The sequence below is a fragment of the Lissotriton vulgaris genome, chromosome 5 (genome assembly GCF_964263255.1).
Source record: "Lissotriton vulgaris chromosome 5, aLisVul1.2, whole genome shotgun sequence".
NCBI classification, from domain to species: Eukaryota; Metazoa; Chordata; class Amphibia; order Caudata; family Salamandridae; genus Lissotriton; species Lissotriton vulgaris.
In genome coordinates, this window is record NC_141693.1 from 966,942,703 (window position 1) to 966,968,769 (window position 26,067).

Here is a 26,067-nt window from a genome sequence, read left to right on the forward strand (position 1 = left end):
CTATATGAGAGTCAGCATTCTGATCCAGGTCCCTTATATAATATATTGGAAGAATTACTCCTAAAAAGATGGAGAGGCCTAGGTACCGATTTAATTAATACCATTCTAGAACAACGACACAGATACAGAACTTTCCTGACTCCACATTTCGTTTCTGTCCCACCCCCAGTAAGACAACCATTCCACATAGATAGACAGAATCGCTTACGAGAAGTGCACCCCGTCCAGGCCCCAGGGGGTACACTTCAGCGAGTATTCGTATACACACCTTTAAGCAAAATGGAACTATTGGAAATGAAGAAAATAGTGCCCTGTCAGGATAAAGATCCAGCAGGTTTCCACAGTGAATTAAAAGACATGTTACTTATGGGGGATTATACATATTCCGACATTTTGAAAATGTTAAAGGTATTGTTGCCGGCTGGTATTTACGAAAAACTGAAAGAGAAAGAATGGGAAGTGGGAGATAAAAAGATTAATTGGGCTGAATTAGAAGACGAAGAAAATACACGTACCCCAGGTTTAGGTCTTGGGGACAAAGCTAAAGCATTACCAGGATTATTAGTACAGGTTTTGCCGAGGTTATTGACAATTAAAAAGGAAGACTGGGATGCAATCTCAGCCTGCAAACAGAAACAAGACGAAGACACTAGTGATTTTTATTCTAGATTCGAGAAATGTTTCATTATAAATAGCGGCCTGAAAACAGGTAGCGAGTCATATCCACATCTTTTCGTGACCAAATTAGTCGAGAATTCCTTACCACAAGTTAAGAATAGAGTATTGAAAGTCGAGAGCACATGGCAAGCAAATACCCCTTCCCAGATGTTTCAAATGTTACAGTATCACCAGAACCGAATTAGAGAGGAACATGATCATGAACAGAGACGTATGAGAGATACGAAAATGAAAGTATTAGTTGCCCAATCTGTTCCAGCTGACGGTCAGAAAAAGGGTACAGCACCGCCAAGCCAATCTGCAGCTCCCGTTAAAGGGAATGGCAACTATTGTAAACAGCCAGGTCACTATATAAATGAATGTTTGGTTTTGAAACATAATATTGCTACAGGAAAAACTAAAGAGAGACCGCGTCCACCTAGACCAGAACACGTTCCACAGCATGTTCCACAGAACACTCAACCGCCACAGCAAGCACAACAGACAGTAGCTGTACCCCAACCGCAGCCTATTGCTGCCACACAACATGTCATGCAACAAATGTATCAGTATGCACAGTCCGATTACCCCGATTATCAGCAGTACACATGAAACAGCCTAGAGAGGGAGGTTGGCTTGCCCCTTATCGAGGTTCCTGTAGATCAAGATGGTCCCTATGTACATAGTCAGGTATTAGGGAAAGACAGAAAATTTTTGATTGACACAGGGGCGAGCAGAACTACCATTAGTCATGACGAGGTTCCAGGGGCACCCCTCTCAGGCTCACAGAATGTTTCCCTGGGTTTTTCAGGAAAGCCTATTGTTAACGAAGTGTCAAAGCCAGTTTCCCTTGAAGTTGGTCCATTGTCTCGTACTACTGACCTGTTACTTACGAAAGCATGTCCTGAAAATCTGCTTGGTATTAAAACGTTGAAAGCACTAGGTGCTGTAATATGTTGTTCTCCGGAAGGAGTGAGATTGTTCCTACGTGACTTTAAAGGTCATTATGTGTTACGAGATTTTGATCCTAGATTGCAGAATGTACCAGCACATTTATGGGCACAAGGTCCAACTGATGTAGGTTGTATGCACATTACTCCCTATTGTGTCACTCTCAAGCAAGGAGTTGTACTACCCCGAATCCGACAATACAAATTGCCACCCAAGGCTGTGACAGCCTTACTGAAAATTATTGACGAGCTCATTGCCCAAGGAGTAGTTATTGAAACTGACTCCAATGTATGTAATTCTCCAATCATTCCAATTCTTAAACGAACTGACCCAAATGCACCACCAGTCTACCGATTGGTGATTGATCTTCGAGAACTGAATAAATGCATCATTCCTCAGTACCCAGTAGTGCCAGACATATCCTCCTTATTGACGGCTATTGATTCCGAAGCAGCGTTCTTTACTGTAATTGACCTCAAGAACGCTTTCTTTAGTGTCCCCATTCATCCTGAAAGCCAGTATTTGTTCGGATTCTCTTTAAATGGCCGAAGCTTCAAATTTGCACGTGCACCTCAAGGGTTCACGGAAAGTCCTAGTATTTACAGCCAAGCACTGAAAAGACAACTAGACAGTATCCACATGCCTACTGACACTGCTCTGCTCCAATATGTGGATGACTTGTTGATCACTGCACGGACCGAACGTGACTGCGAGCGCGCGTCACTGACTGTCTTGTATTTCTTGGCCGAAAAGGGGCATAAAGTGTCCCCTACGAAGCTACAATTCTGTGCCCAGCAAGTGGTATACCTTGGGCACTTGCTGTCCAAATGGGGGAGACAGCTGACACCAGACCGCATTCAGTTAATTGCACATCTGCCACAACCCAAGACACAAAAGGAGGTACGGGCCTTCATTGGCCTCACCTCGTACTGCAGACAATGGATCCCTCAGTATGCATATCTAGCAAAGCAACTCATACAGTTGACAACACAGGAGGCAGCGACTTCGACTGTCCTCCCTTGGACTCAGGAACATACACAAGCTTTTGACGAGTTAAAGAAAGCCTTATGTCAAGCACCAGTTTTAGCGACACCATGTTACAGAAAACCTTTTACACTTTTTGTTACTGAACGCGATGGCACCGCATTATCTGTTCTTACACAAGATCAAGCAGGACACCATAAGCCTTGTGCTTATTTTTCTAGTACGTTGGATCCAGTGGCCCAGGCTCTGCCTGCGTGCCTCAAATCAGTTGCAGCAACAGCTTTAGCAATCAGACAAAGCGATTCCATAGTGTTAGGACATGCCCTGACAGTACAAGTTCCACACTCAGTGGAAGTACTTCTGAACCGTACCCAGACTCAGCACTTGACCATAGCAAGACTGACAGGATATGAATTGACATTGTTTCAGCCACACATAGAGATCAGACGATGCAACACATTAAACCCTGCCACATTGTTACCCTCGAACACAATTGATCCGACACCACATGACTGTGTAGAAGTCATTAATACTGTAACGAAGCCCAGACAAGACTTGACAGACATTGCATTACCCGACCCAGATCTGACACTTTACGTGGATGGTTCATGTATGAGAACAAGCACAGGAGAGTTAGTGGCCGCATAGGCAGTGACCACTGAAACTGAAGTCATAGAAACACATCGTATTGACACCTTGTCTGCTCAAGCAGCAGAACTCATTGCTCTGACCCAAGCCTGTATACTTGCCAAAAACAAGAAAGTAAACATATACACAGATTCACAGTATGCATTCGGAGTTGTTCACGACTTCGGTATCCTCTGGCAAGAAAGAGGTTTTTTAACTTCTCATGGCGCTAAGATACAACATGGTCCCCTAATTCAAGCTCTGTTAGAAGCAATACACTTACCTGTATCCATTGCTATCATGAAGTGCAAAGCACATACTAAAGCCACCGACACTATTTCTCAGGGTAACGACCTGGCAGATCGAACAGCTAAACTCACAGCTCAGACAGCAGACATCCCTACGGACACGACAAAAACTGACGTGACATCACAGACACATTGTATGACAGTGAAGGATCCCATTCTAGACGTACTCGACATACAGACACATGCTACTCCCGACGAAATCAAGAAATGGACTGAACAAGGAGGGATCCAGACAGATCAGGGATGGATGACGAAGGGAAGAGCCACATGGTTCCTCCCCGACTCTATGGTTCAAGTAATTATTAACACAGCACACAGTCCAGCACACTTAGGAGAAAAAGCCATGTTAGACAGCATACAAAACCTCTGGTTCAACAAACATTTACGAGCAGCAGCAAAACAGAAAGTGCGTACCTGCATGATCTGTTGTCAGTTCAATCCAGGCAAAGGTGTTCCCGTGGAACAAGGTGGATTCCATCCTCCTGACCATCCTTTTGAAGTCCTCCAGATGGATTATATCCAGATGGACAGATGTAGAGGTTTTAAATATGTCCTCGTAGTAGTATGTGCCCTTTCCCGATGGACAGAAGCATATCCAGTCCCAGATTACACTGCCGCGACCACTGCCAAGCAGTTGGTTTGTGAATTTTTCCCGCGATACGGCTTGCCCCGTGTCGTGTACTCAGATAATGGACAGCCATTCTCGTCCGAGCTCATGAAACAGGTTTCACTCCTGTTAGGTTACCAGTGGAAGTTCCACTGCGTACGACATCCTGAAGCAGCTGGTCTCGTAGAGAGACATAATCAAACCCTGAAAACACGACTAGCCAAAGTTTGTGCTGACAAAGGTGTAGATTGGATAGTAGCTTTGCCAGTTGCCCTCCTCTATATGCGCATGGTTGCTCATTCCAGAACCGGACTATCTCCTTATGAGGTGGTTTTCGGGCGGCCTCCCAATATGTGGGGTACGCCTATGCCCCGCAAGATCACTGATGTTGAAAGTACTATGCTGACAGATTACCTGGCCTCCTTGATGTCTGCACTACAATCTTGTCGTTCACAGGTCGCGGCTGCCTTTCCAGACAACACCCAAGTAAAACCGCATGAAGTCGTCCCCGGCGAGTATGTCTACGTGAGGAATTTTGACAGGAAAAGTCCGCTGGAGCCGAGGTGGAAACAGCCCAAGTTGGTGTTGATGACGACGAGGACCGCGGTCAAATTGGAAGGACGCAAGGGATGGCTGCACTCCAGCCACATTAAGAAATTTCACGGACTGTGTCCAGAAACTCCGATTAAGGACTGCCCACTTTTGGACTCTGACTCTAAACTCCCCCTGATAGAAAAAACTCCTCAACAGGAGTATCGTACAAAGCTAAGGTCTAGTAAGTCAGACAGCGTTTAATTGTTTAAGTCCCCCCCTGGGTGAAGCGGTTAGACAGGTTTCTGACATGTATAAGATAGACCCAAGTAGTCAGAGAGATAGGCGTATCAAGAAAAGAGAACAGTACCGTAAAGATTTGCACAGTCGATGTGTAATAACATTAATTTTCATGTTTCTTCTGAGTCTTACGATCATATGCATAAGTTTAATGCTACATGTTTTCTTCCCTCTTGATTCACATATGCATACTTCTTCTAATAATTCTGCAGAACACTCTTTCAGCGACCTGCCCCCTCACGAATTGTCCTACCGATTAGCAATGCGCAACAATACATTCATTAGTATGTTACACCATACTCATCAGGCCAGCAATGCCACCAATTGCTGGGTATGTGGCCGACTCCCACCTTATCAAAAATACAAGGGAGCTCTGCCTCTTTTTCCTTACCCGTTCACACATAATGGTTCATGTGGTGCATGGTTTACTTTAATGTCCTCCTTAAACAGTAAGTCCCAAGTTTCCCAAGGCAATTGGATTTGGGGGAACCTGAATACAGTCATGAATAAAGCATGTTTCCCAGACGCAGACGGTCTTCCCCAAAGGACAGGGACCGATCTAGAAAATGAAGTGTATAAATTAGGTAACTTTTCCCTCAATCTCATGATCCTGAACGTCCAGTCCGAGACTAATTCGGAATTGCCGTTTATAACAGTTTTGCCAGTGAAAGGTGAATTATGCGTCAGAAAGAATGGCTCAGTACATCTAGGACACAGTGATTGTAATACTGTGGTCGAATTCAGTGACAAAGGAAAGTCTACTTTCAAAGCCTCTCGCCATTCTTATTTCATTTGTGGTCACACTGCCTATGTACATCTGCCCCTTGATTGGGATGGGACGTGTTATATTGCGTTCCTATTGCCACCTGTTTTCCTAGCCCCACCTGATTATCATAGGAATTCACGCCTTGTGAATGTAAGACATAAAAGGGAGATCAAGACCCCGATTGTCGATCAGACTGAGACAACGTGGGAACAATACACAGATTTCAATAAAGGATTCTTTTTCTTTGTAGGTCCTGTCCAAAACAGTAAATTGATACGAAAATTAACTAGAACTCTGGAAGCGGTAGTGAACGAAACTACTTCTGCTTTAGGTAACCTGACCGAGGAGCAATCTGCTATGAGAATTGTTGTTCTTCAAAATCGCCTTGTCCTTGACGTCATCCTGGCCGATAGGGGCGGGGCTTGTAGAGTCATCGGATCTAGTTGTTGCGTGTTTATTCCTAATAACGCGCCATCCGTGTATAAGGCCATCACACGGCTTCACGAAATTGCTCACCTGATTCACCAGAATCCAGGCTCCTGGACTTGGTCCGGTTGGCTCTGGAGTGTGATATCCGCTTGGGGATGGAAATTGCTATCATTCCTAGGAATAATATTGGTCATAGTATTCAGTTGTTGTCTCTGTCTCCAATGTGGGCCAGCGATTTGCGGCTTGTGCGCCACAGCTTGTATTCCCCGTCCTAGTGCACGTTCCCCTTCCCGAATGATAAAAGATGAACAAATGATGTTATATGAACAGATAGATGGTCTCATGAATATAGATATATCTTAAAGGGTTTGGTAGGGGCCAAGGAGGGAATGAGGTAATAGAAATTTTCAGGTAACTAATGTGTCCCCCACTCGCACCCTATCCATGCACCCATGTTCCTTGTATGTCGTGTAACTTTTGTTATGTTCATGCTAGAAAGACGTAAATACATTTGCTTCCATCCTTAACATGTCAGCTATCCAGTCATGCATAAAAATCCCATTCATTAGGCTTCTAGACCTACGGTGCCAACATCTTTACATGGTGCACTTTCACGTTTTCCTCCACGTTTTCTGGCCCAGTCGAGCTAGGCCCTTAAACGAGGCTCCAAGTTCCTTTTCTCTTTCTGAAAGCTGCCGTTTAGGTATGCATCCCTGACCTCTGCCTTACTTCCTGCCTCAGACGAGCGGTGCCCGGCTCGGCCTGGTCCGCTTGCCAAGATGATGTTTTACCTACAAGTTATCTGCTCAGCCTCCTCGAAAACACATTCCAGTCTAGTGAAATAGGTAAACATATTCCCGGCTGCAGAGCAAAGGGCCCTGCCTTCCTGTCTCCATGCAAGTAATTTACTGCTCCCGTTACCATGGTAGGCCCATGGCCCCCGCACTCTACATGAAGATTCGTATGCACGCACTAGCATTCAGTGTTGAACGGCCCCTGCCCGAGAGACCTTTTACTCCAGACACTACATCCTCCAAACATGAATTATCAGATATGTTTTACGTGCAGGTCGTTCTGACACCCCAGACATTAGTCTCCTCTACTCGTGCAAAAGTCAAAGCCCCCAGCTCTCCCAGCTCTCCCCGGTTACACGTCATGCTCAGCTGCGCGCGCATACAGGTCATAGGTTTCTGCTGATTCTGCAACTTTCTCTAAAAGCATCCTCCCACATGTGACGTTCCTTGTGACGATTCTCTGACATGCTCAGTGCACGCCCATGTGTACGCCTTCTTACACGCCTCCTGTTACGCACACGTGTTCTTATCTCTCTCTTTTTACCTGTTACGCCTACTGTATTCAATTCCATGTATACTGTTTTACTATATATAATGTGTGATGCTAATAAAATGTTGAATGTCCCTTCCTGAACCTGAGTGGTGATGGAACCCGGTGTCCCATGCTTCGAAGCATTATATTAAAGCCCGTATGACTCAGATACCACGGACTCTGCCTCTCATTTGAGCTATCCTTATGACTTGTAATTATATGGCAAAAACGATACGGTAATATAGAATTTACCACAAATAGAAACTAGGTCAATGTGTGGCATGATGGGGTACGTGCGTGTGATACATTGTGCAAAGGCTGTCCCCTCTTTACCCTGCGTGTGCAGTGTGCTTCTCAGAGGTTCCGCCAGACAAGCATGTGGAGCTAGTGAGATTCAGAGTAAAAGTTACGCCCCGTCATGTGAATATTAACTGCCTGTGGGGAGGTCCCCGAGGTGTCTAGTCACAACCTTAGCGGCCCCTGGGCAACATCTAACTGGCGCATGCAGTCAACAGCTGTGTTGGCCTGTCCCCGCCCCTTGCACAATATGAACAATATCCCATTTACAGACAGTGAGCTACTTGCGTGGGCGGTCTGCCGCGGAGGGCAGAGCAATATTGTTCTCAAGCTATGATACCATCAGCAGTTTGCGGAGTGACCACCGGCAGGCCGAGGTCCTCAGAGGTCTCAGTGGACGGGGATGATGATACGCCTACCACCACCGTGTGCTGCACAAAGAGTTCTAGGTGATCCGTAGCATTCGGGGTACCAAGCATTGTGACTGCTTCCAGTATATTTTGACGTTCCATTCGCATTCTCTCCAGGCTTGGGGCTACTGTTCTCGGTGTTGGCCCATGGGACGCCCTCTGCCTTCTGCGTCGTCTATTTCTCCTGCCTGTCGGGTTGTCGTCATCTGGGTCTGTCGGCCTCGTTTCCGACCAAAGCCCTGACTCCTCGAGCCAGTCCTACGCCTCCACAGGAGAGTCAAAGAATCGTGTTTTGCCCTTCTCCACCACTCGCAGCCTGGCAGGTAACAATAGTGAGTATGGCAACCCTAGCTCCCTGAGCTGGCTTTTCACCACCATGTAGTTGTTTCTGCGGTGCTGCACAAGAGCGGTGTAGTCGCTGACAGTAAGGCTGCCCAGTTTCCGGGTCTCTCGTAACACTGCATCTCTGTCTCTGTAGTTGAGAAGTTTGAACAGGAATGGACATGACCTGGCTCCCAGTTGGGGCCTGTGAGCTGGCACCCGATGTGCTCTTTCCACTGCGAACTGCCTTGACAGTGTCCCTTTTGGCATGAGGCACGCAGCCAGTCCTCAATATATTGTTCTGGGTTCTTACCCTCCTCTCCTTCTGGCAATCCCAAAGCACATATATTGTTGCGAAGGGAATGTCCTTCCGCGTCCTCCACCCTGTCCTCCAGGGCATGTATACGATCCATCATATCTTGCAGTGCAGCAGCATGAGTGTGGGTGACCGGCTGGAGTTCCTTAAGAGTTTGACCTTGGAGGGCAACTTTGTCAGCTAGTTTGCGGTGATCCGCATGGAGGAGCGTGAAGTCCGAGGTAACTTAGTTGATCCGGTTTTCCAGGGATGTCCTAGCATGGTCTAGCGCAGCTCCTATTTTCTCCACTGCTGCAAGGACCGAGTCCATTTTGGCCGCAAGTGTCGTTGACGCCGACTCCATATCATTCTCACCACTCAGTTTCAGAGGATCCAGGTTACCAGCACGCAGTGGCCCTTGCTGCATCGTGGTGCGCATACGGCCCATCACAAGTTGTTGCGCCGTGGGCATTCGCAGCCAGTGTCCGGCGGGATATAGGCTGACTGCCTCCAATGTGTGTGTTTCCCAAATAATGTGCTCAGGCTGAGGTGCTGATCATGGTACCACATGTGATTCTTCTATGTGACCGGTTTCATGGCCTCTTTGAGATTTGGTCCTCCAGCAGATGACAGCCTGAAGCGATTTCTGATAACAGGCCTCTTTACGCGATGACCCCTCACAGAGCGTGTTGACTGCAGAGTGCCCACCTCCCTGATGACGGTTTATTGCAGTGAGGGTGTCCTCTGTGTTCTGCCTCTGCCTATCCCCACTTAACTGGCTCTTTGTGGGAGATAGTGTCTTTGGCTTCCGGCGAATGTTGGTACATCTAGAGCGCTGACCTCGTCTCTCATCACCAAGGAATCCGGTAGACCTTTTGTCAAGTGTAATAGGGCCTGGCACGTTTTTTAAGGACCATGTGAATCCCACCCAGTGGTGGGGCAGCACGGGGGGGGCGCGATGTGCTTGCGCGTTTTCACTCTCAGGGACAGGGTATGGATCATGAGGCCCTCGCCAAAAGTGGTGATTCCCCTGGTGTAGCTGTTCGACCTCCGGGCTGGTGCATGGCAGTAATGTCTGAAAAAGTCTTCTTGAGCACAGATCAAGGCGGGAACCCTCAGCGCACCTAACGGGAAATCAGCGCGTCGTTCACTGGTGATCTCATGTGAGGCCGTCAGCACGGCCTGTGTGAGTAGTGTGCTTGCTGTTTTGTTGGTTTAGTTCCCCTTTAGGTAGGATACCGGCAGCCTCCACTTCATCGCAGCATCTCCCCTGCTCCTGTGCAAGGAGGGAGCGCTGTCAAGGCTGCACCGTGTACTGCCACGTAGGCTTCGGAGCCTGCTTCTACTTGTATGCTGTGGAGGGGCAGGCTTCCCCGGACACCCCCACCCCAGTGGATGCCGTCTAATTGGCTGGCACGTCGGTAGGGAGAGTCGCTGTCTCAGCTGTGGGCACGCACATTCATTGGCTAGCCACCTTCACGTCACATATCCCGACACCGGGCCCACACAGCTGTAGGTCACCTCCAGTTTCGGCGCTTGGTGGAGCCCAGCCTGGGACACTGTACATTGCAATCCCTCTGCAGTCCTCCAGCGGGTCGTCGTCTCTGGTCTTTCCGCTACAACTGTCGGCCCATGCCTCCCTCTCTAGGGACCTCCGAGGAAAGGTGGCACCAGCATGGCCACGCGGCCTCCTGACGGATCAACCTTCCCACTGCGGCCTAGGTTCTCACTGCGTAGCATTTGTAGAGGGCACTACTTACCCTTGAGGGTCTCAAGGCACTGGGGGGAGGGGGGAGTGCTGCTACTGCTCGAAGAGCCAGGTCTTGAGGAGTCTCCTGAAGGTCAGCAGGTCTGCCGAAGGAGGAGGGGGAGGGTGTTTCTGGTCTTGGCGGCAAGGTGGGAGAACGACCTGCTGCCGGAGGTCGCTCTTTGGATGCAGGGGACTGTGGCAAGGGCGAGGTCGGCGGAGCGGAGCTGGCGGGTGGGGGTGTAGAAGCTGAGTCGTCTGTTGACGTACGCTGGTCCGGTGTTGTGGAGTGCCTTGTGTGTGTGGGTGAGGAGTTTGAAGGTTATTCTTTTGTTGACGGGGAGCCAGTTTAGGTCTCTCAGGTGGGGTGTGATGTGGCTGTGGCAGGGGATGTCGAGGATCAGGCGTGCAGAGGCATTCTGGATACGTTGAAGCCATTTCAGGAGTTTTGCAGAGGCTCCTGCGTAGAGGGCAGTTTCGTAGTCCAACCTCCTGCTGACGAGGACCTGGGTGACCGTTCTTCTCGTTTCTGTGGGAACCCACTTGTAGATCTTGTGGTGGATGAGTAGGGTGTTGAAGCAGGAGGACGAAACGGTGTTGACCTGTTTAGTCATGGAGAGGGTGGAGTCAAGGATGACCCCATGGTTGTGTGTGTGGTCGGTGGGTGTTGGGGCTGTTGCCAGTGCGGACAGCCACCAGGAGTCGTCCGAGGCTGGGGGGGTGGGTCCGAGGATGCGGACCTCTGTCTTGTTCGAGTTCAGCTTTAGTCTCATAGGGGCCAGATCCGCCGGAGAAGCCCGCCGTGGCCTTTTCTCTGCCGGGCCTGTGTCGCGTGGTTAGCCTCCATCTCAGCGAAGTCGGCGCCCCCTGCAGGGGGTCTCCGCCGCACCTCTTCACCACGCGGAGGCCCTTTCCGTTAGCATGCCTATAGCTGTGGCCACGGCAATGGAAACGACTCGAGGAAATGTTCCCTGGGCGTAGTAGTTCTCCCGCTGTCTGGTTCCACACGCTGTCAGTGTGGAAGGTGCACTGAAAGGATAATTATGCTGGATTATAGGGGATATCGGCTGGAGCGCTAGGAGTTCATGTCCACCATGTTGGCTGGCTAGCCACGGCCCCCTCCCAAATGATCACAGACTTGTGGACACTATTAGACACCCACACACATACCATCAGATGCGTACACACACAGTCAGATAACCACACCCACCATTTGGTACCCACACAATGGCCATAAGACACCCACACTCTCAGCATCAAAAGCCCACTGTTGGACTTGGCACTTCCTAAAAGGTCATCCCCAAACTTTTTGCCTTCAACCTCCTGGGTTCTGATCCCATTTTGCTGTCATTTAGGAATCTGTGCCTTTGCCACTGCTAACTAGTGCTCAAGTGCTTGTGCTCTCTCCATAAAACCTGGTAGAATTGGCTTATACCCAATTGGCATTTTTAATTTGCTTGTATGTCCCTAGTAATGTGGTAGCAGGGCCTGTAAACTAAATGCTACTAGTTGCCTGCACCACTGATTCTGCCGCCCACCTGAGTAACACTTTAAACATGCCCCAGCCCTGTAATAGCAGTCTGTGTATGCAGTTTTAAAATGCAAATTCAATGCCATTGCGAAAGAAACCTTTCGCCAGGCACAAACCTTACTTTTTAATACATATAAGTCATCCCTAAGGTAGGCCCTGGACAGCCAAGAGGGCAGGGTGCAGTGTATTTAAAGAGTTGGACATTTACTTTTACGTTTTATATGTCCTGGTACTGAAAACTCTTAAATTCATTTTTCACTACTGAAGGACCTACCTCTCTGATATGATAACATTGCAGTTACCTTATTACACTTAATAAGCTGTAACTTCCAAATGGGAACAGGTGACTAGGTCATGTTTGCTATGATCTCAAATAGGGGGAGGGGGGTTGGACAATTTTTAAGGGGGTCCAATGTACTTGTCCCGACAACAATAAACAATAAGAAGTGTACAGAGTTCCCCCGGGAGAGCTCTACAAATTTAGCTCAACCAGAAATTCTCTCTCACTGAATCTAGACACGGGGTGAAGTGAGGGTCTCAAGTGTGCGGTGTAGACCCATATTCCAGAATGAAAAGGTACCTCACACAGGCTACCGACAGGACTACAGCTGTAGCCCCAGTCGACAGTCGTCCAGCCTCATCATCGGTACCCTGCTCCTTCGGCAGGCTGGCGGTGCAATGCCCGTCGGGCAGCGATGAAAGCTGCACTTTTGATGGAGATCTTTTATTCTGGGCCAGCGGGTGTGTGCGTGTGAGGGGCCTAAGGGAGTGTAATCGTGAGCGTGGTAGTGAAGTTAAAAGAAGTCAGGGAAGTCCTGTTGGTGAGTATTTTAATAGTCAGGCTTCCTGCTTCAGTAAAAGGATAAAGGGGTATTGAGGGGTGGTAAGTAATGGAACCAACCCTTATTCGACCCTTAACGTGCAAGAAATGGTCAACATGTTTCACGCCCTAAGGGCGATTCATCAGGACCTGGGTGCTCATAAATTACTTGGGTCCTGTAAATTTAGCAGGACACCAGTATACGACCTGAGGTAGTGTCGTATCGTAATGGTTCCACAGAGGGGACCTTCTGGAACTGAAAAAGAAAAGAAAAGAGAGACAACAATGTAGACACAGAAAATGGCTCTTTTGCTTTAACTTGTTGGTGACATTTCATCTGTGTTTGTGTGCATGCTATCCAAAACATCCGCCTCCTTTTCAGGGCAGAGGTTGGGGCAGAGGAAGAGGGCGAAAGCGAGGCGGGAACAAAGGTATTCAGTGGCAGGACCAGATGCCAGAACCGACGGGGATGGAGACCAGGAGCACGACGTCCAGGGGGAGAAGAGCTTGATTGTGAATCTCTCCAAGAGAACCCTCACCACCGTAGAGAAGGCAGTCCTGGAGAAAGGACTCGGGTTTGTCCCTACTCCGACCCCGACACCTTTCATGAAATGATAGAACTGAAGCAATTCTTCAGGAAGATACGTCTCCGAGCCTTTTTCGACAACAAACCGGATACCCCCTGTGAGGACACGGGCCTCAGGAAACCTTCCACGTTTACTCCTACCGATGGGATGGTCCCCCCTGAGGTATTAACATTCGAAAGAGCTGTTCTGAGAACCTTGAAGGACAAACCATCCACCAAACCGTTTAATAATCTATCTAATGATGAGAGACGGGCAGCTTCCTCGCTTGGCAATGACACCTCCATTGTGATAAAACAGGCCGACAAGGGGGGAGCTACTGTCATCCTCGATTATGATGACTACGACCGGGAATGCAGGCGTCAATTGTCTAATTCAAACCACTATAGATTATTGACAGAAGATCCCACTAACCGCCTCATGACCACCGTGATGTCCCTGGTCATTGAAGCAGAGACCAATGGATGGGTGAGCAAAAAAGAGGCAGAATTTCTGGTGACCATAGACCCTGTAACACCGTATTTTTACATTTTACCCAAGATACACAAGGGCATCACCCCTGTCCCAGGACGACCCATTGTGTCTGGTATTGGTTCTATTTTAGAACCCCTCTCCCAGTTCTGCGATGCCTTCCTGCAACCCTTGGTTAAACGCATTCCATCCTACCTTCAGGACACTAGGGATGTGCTTCGCCTCATTAACGATATGGATGGGAGAGAGGACATCGATCTTCTCCTGACACTCGACGTGGAAGCTCTTTACACGAACATCCCCCAACAAGCAACACTGGAGTCCGTGGAAACACTCCTCCGACAAGAAGAGTGGGTATCACCAACACCTATTTCCCTCATTATGGAATTGGCTCATTTGGCTTTAACTGAAAACTTTTTCAAATACGAGTCGTCCCTGTACCATCAGATACGCGGTACATCTATGGGCTCGACCTTTGCGCCGAGCCTAGCCTGCATCTACATGGCATCGTTCGAGGATAGATGCATCTACCCCCCAGATCTAAATCCATTTCGTGAGAATCTCACCTGCTGGCGTCGATACATCGACGACATCCTGGTATTCTGGAAAGGAGACCGGATGACCTGTGAGGCGTTTTGTGGTTGGATTAACCAACAGGACCCGTTCCTAAAGTTCACGGGCACCATATCAAGTGAACACATCCCTTATCTTGATCTTACCATAGTGCTGGAACCCACGACAATAAGCACCACCCTCTACAAGAAAGAGACGGACAGGAACAGCCTGCTACCATATAGCAGCCACCATACAAGGTCCCTCAGGGATAATCTACCATTTGGTCAATTTCTCCGCCTCCGGAGAAACTGTAGTTCCACCGATGACTATAAACGACAGGCACGCTCCCTCCAAACCAAACTCTTGGACCGGGGTTACCCCACCCGCCTCCTGAAAGACTCCACCAAAAGAGCTCTCAATAATAATAGAGAGGCCCTTCTCGAGGTGTACCCCAAGGTACCAGACGATAAAATTACGTGTGTGACCTCATTCACCAGAAACTCAGCCTTTATCAAAAAGACTCTCAATGCCCATTGGGGTATCCTAAACTCTGCAGGACTAGAGATGCCACGTCCACGTTTCGCTTTCAAGAGGACGGCAAACCTCAAAGATACTCTTGTCCACACTCGCCCCAAGAAGACTACTGTCCAAACAACCAAGACATTGTGGGACCTCCCGCCTGTAACTGGGCACTATCGTTGTGGCACATGTGTAGTATGTCCACAGACCATCCAGGGCAAGTCCATCACCCTTAACAACAATTTCACATGGACTTACAGCAAGCATACAAACTGCAACAGCTCCAGGTGCATATATGCCCTAATTTGCCCTTGCAACTGTCTGTACATAGGGATGACCATGCGCCCTGTCAAGCAAAGGATAATGGAACATAACAGTAACATTCGTTGCCATAGATCTCACACCAAACTGTATGACCATTGCAATGATAATGAACACCCCCCTGAAAGCATTCGATGGACTGTGATTGAATCCCTACCACACCTTAATCAACATGCACTCTTCATGCATGAACAAAGATGGATACATCGTCTACAGTGTGACACGTTGGGTCTTAATGACGGGGTGCCCTGGACGACTCTCGCCAGATAGTCATAATTGTGGACACGTTGTCCATGTTTACTTCCATTACTGTGCATCCCCTGTTTGCAACACACCTGACCCCATTCCAAGATGGCGCTCATACTAACGCGCCCGGTGTATGCAGTCCTTCACTGACCCCTTCTCTCTTTTCACCTTTTGTTTTCCGTCGCGTAGCGACTAGACGGACACACCCTCTATGTGCGCGCGCTGCCTCCCTCATTTATACCCGGAAACGTTCTGATCAACCATGCCGGCTGTCCAGACCTGTTGTTTCCTGTGGGAGGGGTAGGTGCAGAGCAGCTTGCCTGCAGCGACGTTAGAGGTAAGGTGTTGGGCGGGTACTTTACCAGCTGGTTGTATTGACGGAGCACCGTCGTCCTGCAGCCCGGATCGGTTTTGAATGTCGGTCTGATTCCCCTGTGGGCGCCTGCTCTTTTTCTCCACTTACAGGGCTCCCTCATCTCGCGGCCGGCCCCACTTGGACGGCCCGTGAGGTTTCCAGGAGGAAACATTAGGGGTGAGTGCGCCGACCGGTGCACAGTTCAATTATTCCCCACAGAGTGTCAAACCATAATCGTTCTCGGGTTTTACTGTGTGGCTTCCCCATCTAAGCATAAAAGATTCGAACCTCTCACGGTTGGCTGACCGATGTCACACGCCACCGTATCTTTTCAATGTGTGTGATTAAACACGCGCCCTGCCACATGATGACCGACTGCATGATGTAGGCGGCAGTGTTTACTTTGCGACATGGTTCAATGCAAGCCTGTACACTACCACTATCTAGTGCGAGCATCTTTCACGCACTTACCAGATTTCAATGCATTTTTGATTCTCTCTCTCCCTTACACGATAACACTTGATGAGGTCAGTATCTAGGCAAAGCCATTCACTGGTCACGCATGTTTTGGATAGCATGCACACAAACACAGATGAAATGTCACCAACAAGTTAAAGCAAAAGAGCCATTTTCTGTGTCTACATTGTTGTCTCTCTTTTCTTTTCTTTTTCAGTTCCAGAAGGTCCCCTCTGTGGAACCATTACGATACGACACTACCTCAGGTCGTATACTGGTGTCCTGCTAAATTTACAGGACCCAAGTAATTTATGAGCACCCAGGTCCTGATGAATCGCCCTTAGGGCGTGAAACATGTTGACCATTTCTTGCACGTTAAGGGTCGAATAAGGGTTGGTTCCATTACTTACCACCCCTCAATACCCCTTTATCCTTTTACTGAAGCAGGAAGCCTGACTATTAAAATACTCACCAACAGGACTTCCCTGACTTCTTTTAACTTCACTACCACGCTCACGATTACACTCCCTTAGGCCCCTCACACGCACACACCCGCTGGCCCAGAATAAAAGATCTCCATCAAAAGTGCAGCTTTCATCGCTGCCCGACGGGCATTGCACCGCCAGCCTGCCGAAGGAGCAGGGTACCGATGATGAGGCTGGACGACTGTCGACTGGGGCTACAGCTGTAGTCCTGTCGGTAGCCTGTGTGAGGTACCTTTTCATTCTGGAATATGGGTCTACACCGCACACTTGAGACCCTCACTTCACCCCGTGTCTAGATTCAGTGAGAGAGAATTTCTGGTTGAGCTAAATTTGTAGAGCTCTCCCGGGGGAACTCTGTACACTTCTTATTGTTTATTTAGGTCATGTTTGCTGTCTTTGGAATTGTATAATGAGAAATCCTCTCTAATGGTAAAGACTAGATTTCATCTTTGCACATTGCACATTCTAGCAGCTGAAGTGATAAACTTGTTGCCTGTCGATGCAACAACTTATCTGCACAGAGCACAGTGCACTTTATGCTGGTTTTCATACTTTATAAAGAGCCATGGGTCCTTGTAATTACCAGGAGGGTTTTCATTTTTTATACTCCTTGCCCACCATTTCTATTTGCACTGCTGTATCTAATTATATTAGAATTGCATTGACAATAAGAAAATGTTATGAACTGTAATAGATATATCAGTGTTTTAGTTGGTTTTAAACTTTTATTAAATATTGATATGATGGATTGTGGCAGGAGGAACTAAAGCCTGTAGTGTAGAATTGTGAGCATGCGGCCAGACATTTAAGGGCTTATTTACAAGTCCCTTGCGCCGCCGGTGCGTCACTTTTAATATGAGAAAAAGTGACGTACCGGCGGCACAAGGGGCTTGTAAATAAGCCCCTTAGTTTTTTAAGAAAACTGTAAATTGTATCAAATATTTTGGCTCTGAGCTTTTAGTGATTTTGGTCATTTTGTAATATTTTTTTTGCATAGTTTTATATAGCGCGAACTAGACCCGATCCAAATCGGGTATCAGAGCGCTTTACATAGCACAACTTATGTTACAGGAGGATACACATTCGTTTTAGGCACAGGGAGATTAAGTGATTTGCCCAGAATCACAGGTTTTGGCATCGTTACCGAGACTCGAACCCAGATCCCCAGGTCCGAGGTCGAGCGCCCTAGCCGTTAGGCCAACTCTTCTTTTATTATACAAATTGGATATGAAATTCTTTTTTTAGTTCTATGTACATATGTTAAACTTTTATGGTCCGTATGAACCGAATAAAGTTATTCTGACTGACTGATAAAGTCGGATTTTAAATTACAATCTTGAAAATGCCACTTTTAGAAAGTTTGCATTTTCCAGCATTAGCTATTTAGGGCCAGATGTAGGTGGCTAAATATCGGTCGGTAACGTCGAAATTCAGTAAATTTCAGTGTTACCGACAGGTATTTAGCCATTCCTAATGTAGTTAAGGAATCGGTAAATAAGGAATCGGTAAATAAGGAATCAGTAAATACCGATTCCTTTTTTAATTTATTTTTTTTTTATAGTCCTCATCAAGCAAAAAAAGAATTCTTAGATTATGGAGGAGTCAGAGGCCCCGTTTTCTCATTTGGAACCATTCTTTGCGACCGCTTTATATATATATATATATATATATATATATATATACATATTACCTACTGGCGATAGCCAGTAGGTATATATAGTTAGGATTGGCTATCATAGGAAAATCCAAACATTCTATTGGGAATAACTTTGTCGCCGATTTAGGGAACTGCCTGTAATTTTCCTTAAAATGGTCTCACTGCGCTCCGCTCCTTCCCTGAAAGTTTCGGAGGGATTTGTGAAATGGGGGCTGAGAAAAAATGGGGGTCCCAAAACGTGTTTTCCCCATGTTAGTTTCCATAGGACGGTCTGACAAGTCTACAGCCCGAACCGCTGTACGGAATTACGCCAAACTTGGCAAATTGTAGGGACTGGTACGCAGATGTGCCTTTGCTATGTTTGGTGAAAATTGCTCCAGTGGTTTTTATGAAAATTAGGTAAAAAAACACATATATATCTATATGAGCATACGGGTCCGCGCACCGTACGCGCGCGTACCCGTACGTGCGCGAGCGCGATCCTGATTGGCTGGCAGTCAACTGTCAACATTCCAAACTATCCAAACCAGGAAGAGTTGGCCACCATCTTGTTTCTCAGGAGAACTGAGGCACAAGAGAGCCCAAAACAAGAGTGGAAAACACAAAAAGGGGGCAGGGTAGAGACCCCCCAACCCTCTAGCCCTTCTCAGGGGGTCCCAGAAGGACCCCCAAGGGCAAAAAAAAACGAAAAAATCACGGGGTGCGCGCACGGCACGGTCTCACTAAATATAGTGGATAGGGACTAAACTGTGCGAATATCTGTATCACTTTGTCAGTTGTTGTGTAAACTGGTTCTCCAGTTGCTTACTAGCTATGTGAAAGTCTTTATTAGTTATTGATTAGATAACTGAGTATTTGTGTGGGAGAGTGAAAGTGTGTGTGGTTCGTTGGGGGGTGTGTGACTGTCCAAAGATGTGTGAATAGTTGATTCAGTAGATATATGAAGTTATAATTACATGTTCTGACAGTTTGGGTGAGTGAATCTCTTTAAGGGTGTGGTGATGAGCAAATATATTTCTCAATGGTACATGTCCAACAAACTAGAAAAATAAAAGGCAGTGTATGTGTCAGTTGTTGTATATAAATAAGTATCCATAAGACTCAATGATTGTGTGAGTGACTGTATGGATAACTATATACTTGTAATAATGATTTTATAATTCACTAAATATGACTTACTATCTAAAGGAATAGATGAAGTGGTGTTTGTATAAGTGTGTAGCTAAGTAAATATGTAAGTATGATCCATAGTTTGCCTAAGTGAGTAGGATGACTTCATATGTGAATAAGATGTGTGCTGCTGTGTAATGCTGATATAGGTGTATAAGTATTTTTGATTGCGTTCTAGTGTTCATTGACAGCATGTATGAGTGAATCTACAGGTAAGTGGTTAGATGTGTGCATACATCTATGAATCACTGAGTGGGTTTGTAGATACTTGTATTGCTGTGACAATGGATTCAAATATGATACTCTGTATTTTACATTGAGTGATGAAAGATTTTAGTAGTGTATGAAAAGGTATATGTGATTTTCACGTGGATGATGTCATCAGTGATGTCATCAGTGATGTCATTTGAGATGTCATCAGTGATGTCACTGACCATGTCATGAATGATCTAATATGTGACATCATCAGCAGTGCATTGCGGGTGCGCAAAATATAGTTAGTCCAACGAACTATATTGGAGCAATTTCAATCGTTTTGTATGAGTGAAATGTCCAGCAAACTATAACACCCCTAACACTTTTTTTGAGTGAATTTCAAAGGTTTTTTTAAAGCGAATTCCTAACTATATAAGGCCTGAAACCTATGTTTTTTTCAGTGAATATATATATATTTTCTCTCGGTGGATGCGGTTAGCCTTGTCCTCAGGGGCCCCTTTTTGTCCATATCCAGAAACACGATTGTCGGAGGGGGGGTGCTAGTCATTATGACTACTCAGTTTAAGACTCAACTTGAAATCGATGTTAACTTTTGCTTTCATCATTGGACCCCCTAGTAGATGCCAAAATGTATTTCTCCCAAATGTTCCAGAACCTGTTTTTCTTACTTTGCCTCCCCTGTTTATCTTTTTTGTGTACCCTTAAAATTGAGTTTAGCCATTCGGAGGGGCTTGGTGGTGTATGTTTTATCCAGTTTATACATATTTCCCTTCTGGCTAAGAGGATTAACAGGAAGAAAATACTTTCTTGGCCTTTGGACAGTGTGATGTCTTGTGCATTATTTCTAACCCCAAATATAATTAATTCAATGCTTACCTTGATGCGTTGCTCTAATACCTCGGAAAGAGTCTTACCGATCTGGTCCCAATATTCTTCTAGCATCGCACACTCTCGAAACATGTGTAGATCGTCTACTCTTTCTGTCTCGCATTCGGGGCACTTTTTTCGGTACTGTTTTTACATTTTGACAGCTTTTTTTGGAGTCCAATAGGCTCTGTGTATGGTAAATAGGTGTTTTTTTTCAATGGAGCAGATTTTGCCACCCGGCCAGCGATGTTATTTGAGGTAGCCCAGAGATTAGCGATGTCGAGGTCTGGCATTGACTTTCCCCAGATGTCTTGAGGGGATTTATACTCTTCCTCACCTGATCTTATCAATGCCCAATACCAGTATGAAATCTCTTTTTTGAATGGCTCTGTGTTCAGGAGCTTTTGTTCGATAATTTCATCCCCTTGTAGATCTTCTTTTACTCCTTTAATCCAGCTGTTTAATTGATAATATTTAAATCTGGATAGTGTCCCCTGAGTTTCTCTGTTTAGGATCTCCCATTCTGTGATCTTATTGTCTTTTATCAACTGACCCCAGTGGATTATATTTGCTTCCCTTAGGGGGTTTATTAGGTTATCTTTTAGAGAGTACGGTTTACCGGGGGATTCCCAGACCGGTGCAAATTTGCTGTAATAGGGTATAACCAAGGTCGTTCTTATATCATACCAAGCTTTTGCTGCTGATCTTGTCATCTTTAATTAAATTTTTTTGAAAAATTTGGGGTGTCCAAATTTGTACAGATAGTGGTCTTCTTCCTGTCCGATTAGTACTTTCCAGTGTACGGGCCATTTTTCGGTTGGGCCTAGCAAGATCCTTATATTTTTGAACTGGAAAGCCTTACAATACTCCAATATATCTGGGCTGGCTATGCCGCCTTTTTTCTTGCTTCTTCTCAATTTTTTCCAGCTGATCCTTACTCCTTTTGAGGCCCAAATAAAGCTCAAAAACTCCCCTTGTAGTTTTTTAATCTCCAAATTGTTAAACTCTAGTGGGAGCGAGTTAAACAGATACGTGCATTTCGGTAATACTGACATTTTAATTAGGTTGGACTTCCCTAAAAAGGAAAGATGTAGACCCGTCCAAGTTTTAAGAAGTATGCTTATATCTTTGTGTATTCTCTTGAAATTTAGGCTCGCTATCCCTTCGATACTTTTGATATATTCAATTCCCAGGTATTTTATTTTATTTTTCACTAGAGAGTTCCCAGACATGTCGTTCCACTCCATTATTTCTGATTTTTGTTAGTTTACCTGGTAACCTGAAACTGCCCCAAATTTACTTATGATATTTTCTATTTTTGGAAGTGAGCTAATTAAGTTGCCTGTGAATAACATTAAGTCATCCGCAAATAAAGCGACTTTCTTCTCCTATCCTTGATATGAGAAAGGTATAATCCCTTCTTCTCCTCTTAGCATGCAAGCTAAGGGCTCTATGTATAAGTTAAATAGTAAGGGGGACAGGGGACAGCCCTGTCTAGTTCCTCTTTTTATCTGCACACTATCTGTAAGTGCCTCATTTACCAATATTCTAGCTGTTGGGTTTTTGTATATGTTCTTTACCGCGTTCTCAAATTTATTCCCAAGATCAAACTTAGCCAAAGTGGCGCTCAAAAAGTGCCAACTGACCCTGTCAAAAGCTTTGGCAGCATCAAATGTTATGACTGCCAAAGGTGAATGATATTGGGTCGCGATATCGATAGTGGCGATAAATTCATGGGATAGTTCGGAAATCTGTCTGCCCTTAATAAAACCCTTTTGGTTAGAGTGGATTAGGGACCCTGCCACTGCCTCTAGTCTTTTTGCCAGGATCTGTGCCTAGATCTTATAGTCACAGTTTAAAAGAGAAATGGGCCTATATGACTCACATTTAGTTGGGTCTTTTCCTGGTTTTAGTAGGATACTTACTATGGCGTCGTTCCATAAATTGGGGAGATCACCATTGTTCAAGAATATTTCATTGAAAAGCTCAGTAAGTGGGCCCAATACAGCTTCTTGGAGCGCCAGGTATAATTTGTTTGGTAGGGAGTCTTGGCCTGCCGCCTTCCCCCTTTTCAGGGATCTTTTTGCATCCACTACCTCCTTCTCAGTTATTTCCTGGTTCAGGTCTGTCTTGTGTTCCGGGGAGGTTTTTGGAATATCTATTTTAGCTAGTAGGCTCTGTATTTGGTCGCTGGAGCAAGTGGATTCTTCGGTATACAACTTCGAAAAGAATTCTACAAATTCTTTCCTTATTTCATAGTCTTCTGAAAGTTGACCCTGTTGGCCCTCTTTTTGTAGTTTATTGACCCGGTTTCTTGTATGTTCTGTTCTTGCTTTCCAAGCTAGGATCTTTCCACATCCTTCACCATACTCATAATGCGAGAGTTTACTGGCCTCCCATCTTTCTCTGGCTATTGTTTCCAGATGGTCATTCATTTCAATTTTCTTCTTTTTTATTTTTTCTCCTAATTCCTCGCTTTCTTGAGTGGTCCTGGCCCTTTTTATTTCTATATTGAGTTCATTTAGTTCTCCTTCTATGTCTTTTATAAAGGTTACTTTCTCTTTATTTTTGTGGGCCATTATGCTCATGATTTTCCCCCTTATACAAGCTTTATAGGCGTCCCATGTTCTTTGTTTTGTTGTTCCTTCTTTGTTGAGCTCGAAGAACTGTTGTGTCTCTTCTGCTAGATTGGCCACACATGATTGATCCAGGAAAATCTTCTTATCCACTGTCTAACTTTGGGAGGTGGGAGAGTTTGATATCACCAAATTTAGTTGTACAGCGGAGTGGTCAGAGATATGTTCTGGAATGTGTTCCACCTTTTTTGTGTGTTCAGCTAGGCTACTGCTGATTAGGAAAAAGTTGATTCTAGAGTAATGACCTAGCCTTTTGTTTTTGAAAGTAAATTTGTGTTGCTTATTCCCTTTTTCCTTCCAGATGTCCACTATCCCTAGGTCTTTTATACAGATTCCAACCCACTCTCTCATTTTTGGGGCTGATGGTACTTTCCCTATCGGGTATCTATCCTCTTTTGGGTTTAATAAGATGTTAAAGTCCCCCCATTATTATGGGTGAATCCGCTGAAAGTAGATGGGAGTACAGATTTTGAAGTGGTTCGGAATCATCGACATTTGGCCCATAGTAGCCCACCACAGTGTATATGTTGTTATAAATTTTTGCTTTCACACTCACCCATCTTCCCTTCTTGTCTACTTCTGATTTTACAATTACTGCTTTAAGAGATTTCTTAAATAAGACCGCCACTCTTTTTACATTGCAGTTTTGACTTGTGCATATGCAGTGTTCTATCCAGGTTTGGGTTTTACATATAGGTTCTCATTCCTCCTTAGTTAAGTGGGATTCTTGGATTATAACTATCTCGCAGTCACAATTTTTTAGATATTCCGGTATTTTTGTTCTACGTTTTTTTATTCGTAACCCATTTACACTCCAGCTTAAGATATTTAGGTTTTTTTTCTTTCCCTCCTGTATTTGTATTAGTCATACTTGGTCCATTTCTTGCATCTTACTTGGCGGCCACCGAGCTCCTCTAGGCTTGCTTTTAGGACTTTGTTATTTTTTTTCTTTCTTCCCCAATTTGCTCCCCACCCTGTGACATCTTTTTTTCTTTTTTATCAAATTTTCTTGGTGAGCAGATCTCTGGTGAGTCCACCCCCACCCCCACCCCCCCCGGAGAAGCTTCCCTCTTCTTTCTTCCTCTGGGCATAATTACCCATTTTTGAGCTCCCTGACTTTTAGAATGAGTTTAGTCTTCCTTGTATGCCCACTTTTATAATTCTGCCAGGGACTATTGGCTATTGTTTATGAGTTTTGGATGTTATGAGTGGGAGTGAGTTTGAGCGTGGTCTTCCTGCTGGGTCTTGATTTGCTCTATGAGCCTTTCCACTTCTTTTGGATCTCTTATATTGAACATTTTATTGTTCCACATGATCCTTAGGGAGGCCGGAAAATGCATTTGAACATTCGCACCTAATGTCCTCAATTGTGTCATATGCTGACCCAACTCCCACTGTCTGTCCTGCGTGGTTTTTGAAATATCTGATCTAATCCTACAGGTCCACCCATCTTTAGAGAAAGATGGCGCTTTTAATGCCTCGCTCAGAATCCTTTCTTTTAATGAGTACGTTATAAAGTTGATCTGTATTTTTCTAGGATTTTTCCTTTGTTTATTTTTCCTGAAGGGGTCACGGTGAATCCTTTGGATGTCTTCAGCGACTGATTTAGTCCAGGGAATTAATTCTTCCAATAATTGGATTATGAATCCTTTTATATCTTCCCCTTCTAAACCTTCCGGGATGTTTAAGATTTTAAAATTATTTCTTCTAGCATGGTTTTCTAGGGACTCCATCCTCTCGCTGATCTCCGTTTCTCTGCATTTAAGTTTGACTATCTCATTGTAGTTTGTTTCTGTTTTTCTGTTCAGGACTTCTATTTCTCCTTCCACCTGAGTTACCCTGTCTATGAGGATATTTATTTTTTTATCGAGCATCTCACATACCTCTTGGATCTTGATCTGGTTTCTTTCAGAGATTGCGAACTTGTCTCTAAGTTCTTTCGTCATCTCTCCCATCTCTCCCAAGATTTTTTCTACCTGCGATCCACTCAGATTATCCGCGCTTGTGCTAGTAGTGTTGCTGATTTGGGTGGGCTGGTTCCTTGTTGAGGTCCATTTTGGAGGAAGGTGCTAGATCCTGCGTGCTTCTAGGACAGTTAGCCCCTTCTCAGGCCTCGCTGCCGCTTTCAAGAACTTGAGTCTCTTGAGTTTCTAAAGCCTGGTATTTGTTGCTTGTTGGTACTCCAAAGCTTACTGCCTTTGGTTTCTCTGACAACGCTTTATCTTTTGATGTAGAGGGTACAGATTGTGGCTCTCTAGTTTTTCCTTCACTTGAGCCCCTCTTTTCCTGTACTTTGAAAAAGGATCGGAGTGATGGTGTAATTTTCTGGGCACTATTGAGTCTGGGTTTTGATAGACTGAGCCGGGTCACACAAGATAGAGGTGCAGTACACTTCTTGTTTTTTCTTTTGGGCTCTCTGGGGGAGAGGTGCGTTTTACCTTTTTCTCTGTCTTTGTCTTTGACCTTATCTCTATCCTTAGCCTGGCTAGAGCCCTCAGAGTCTTTTGTGTTTTTTCATTCCTTGCTATCCTTGCTATCCTTGCTATCCCTGGTTTCCAGGTGTCTACTTTTTGAGCTTCTCAGGCTGTACCCCCCTCCGGTGCTTTTCCCTTCTACCAGACT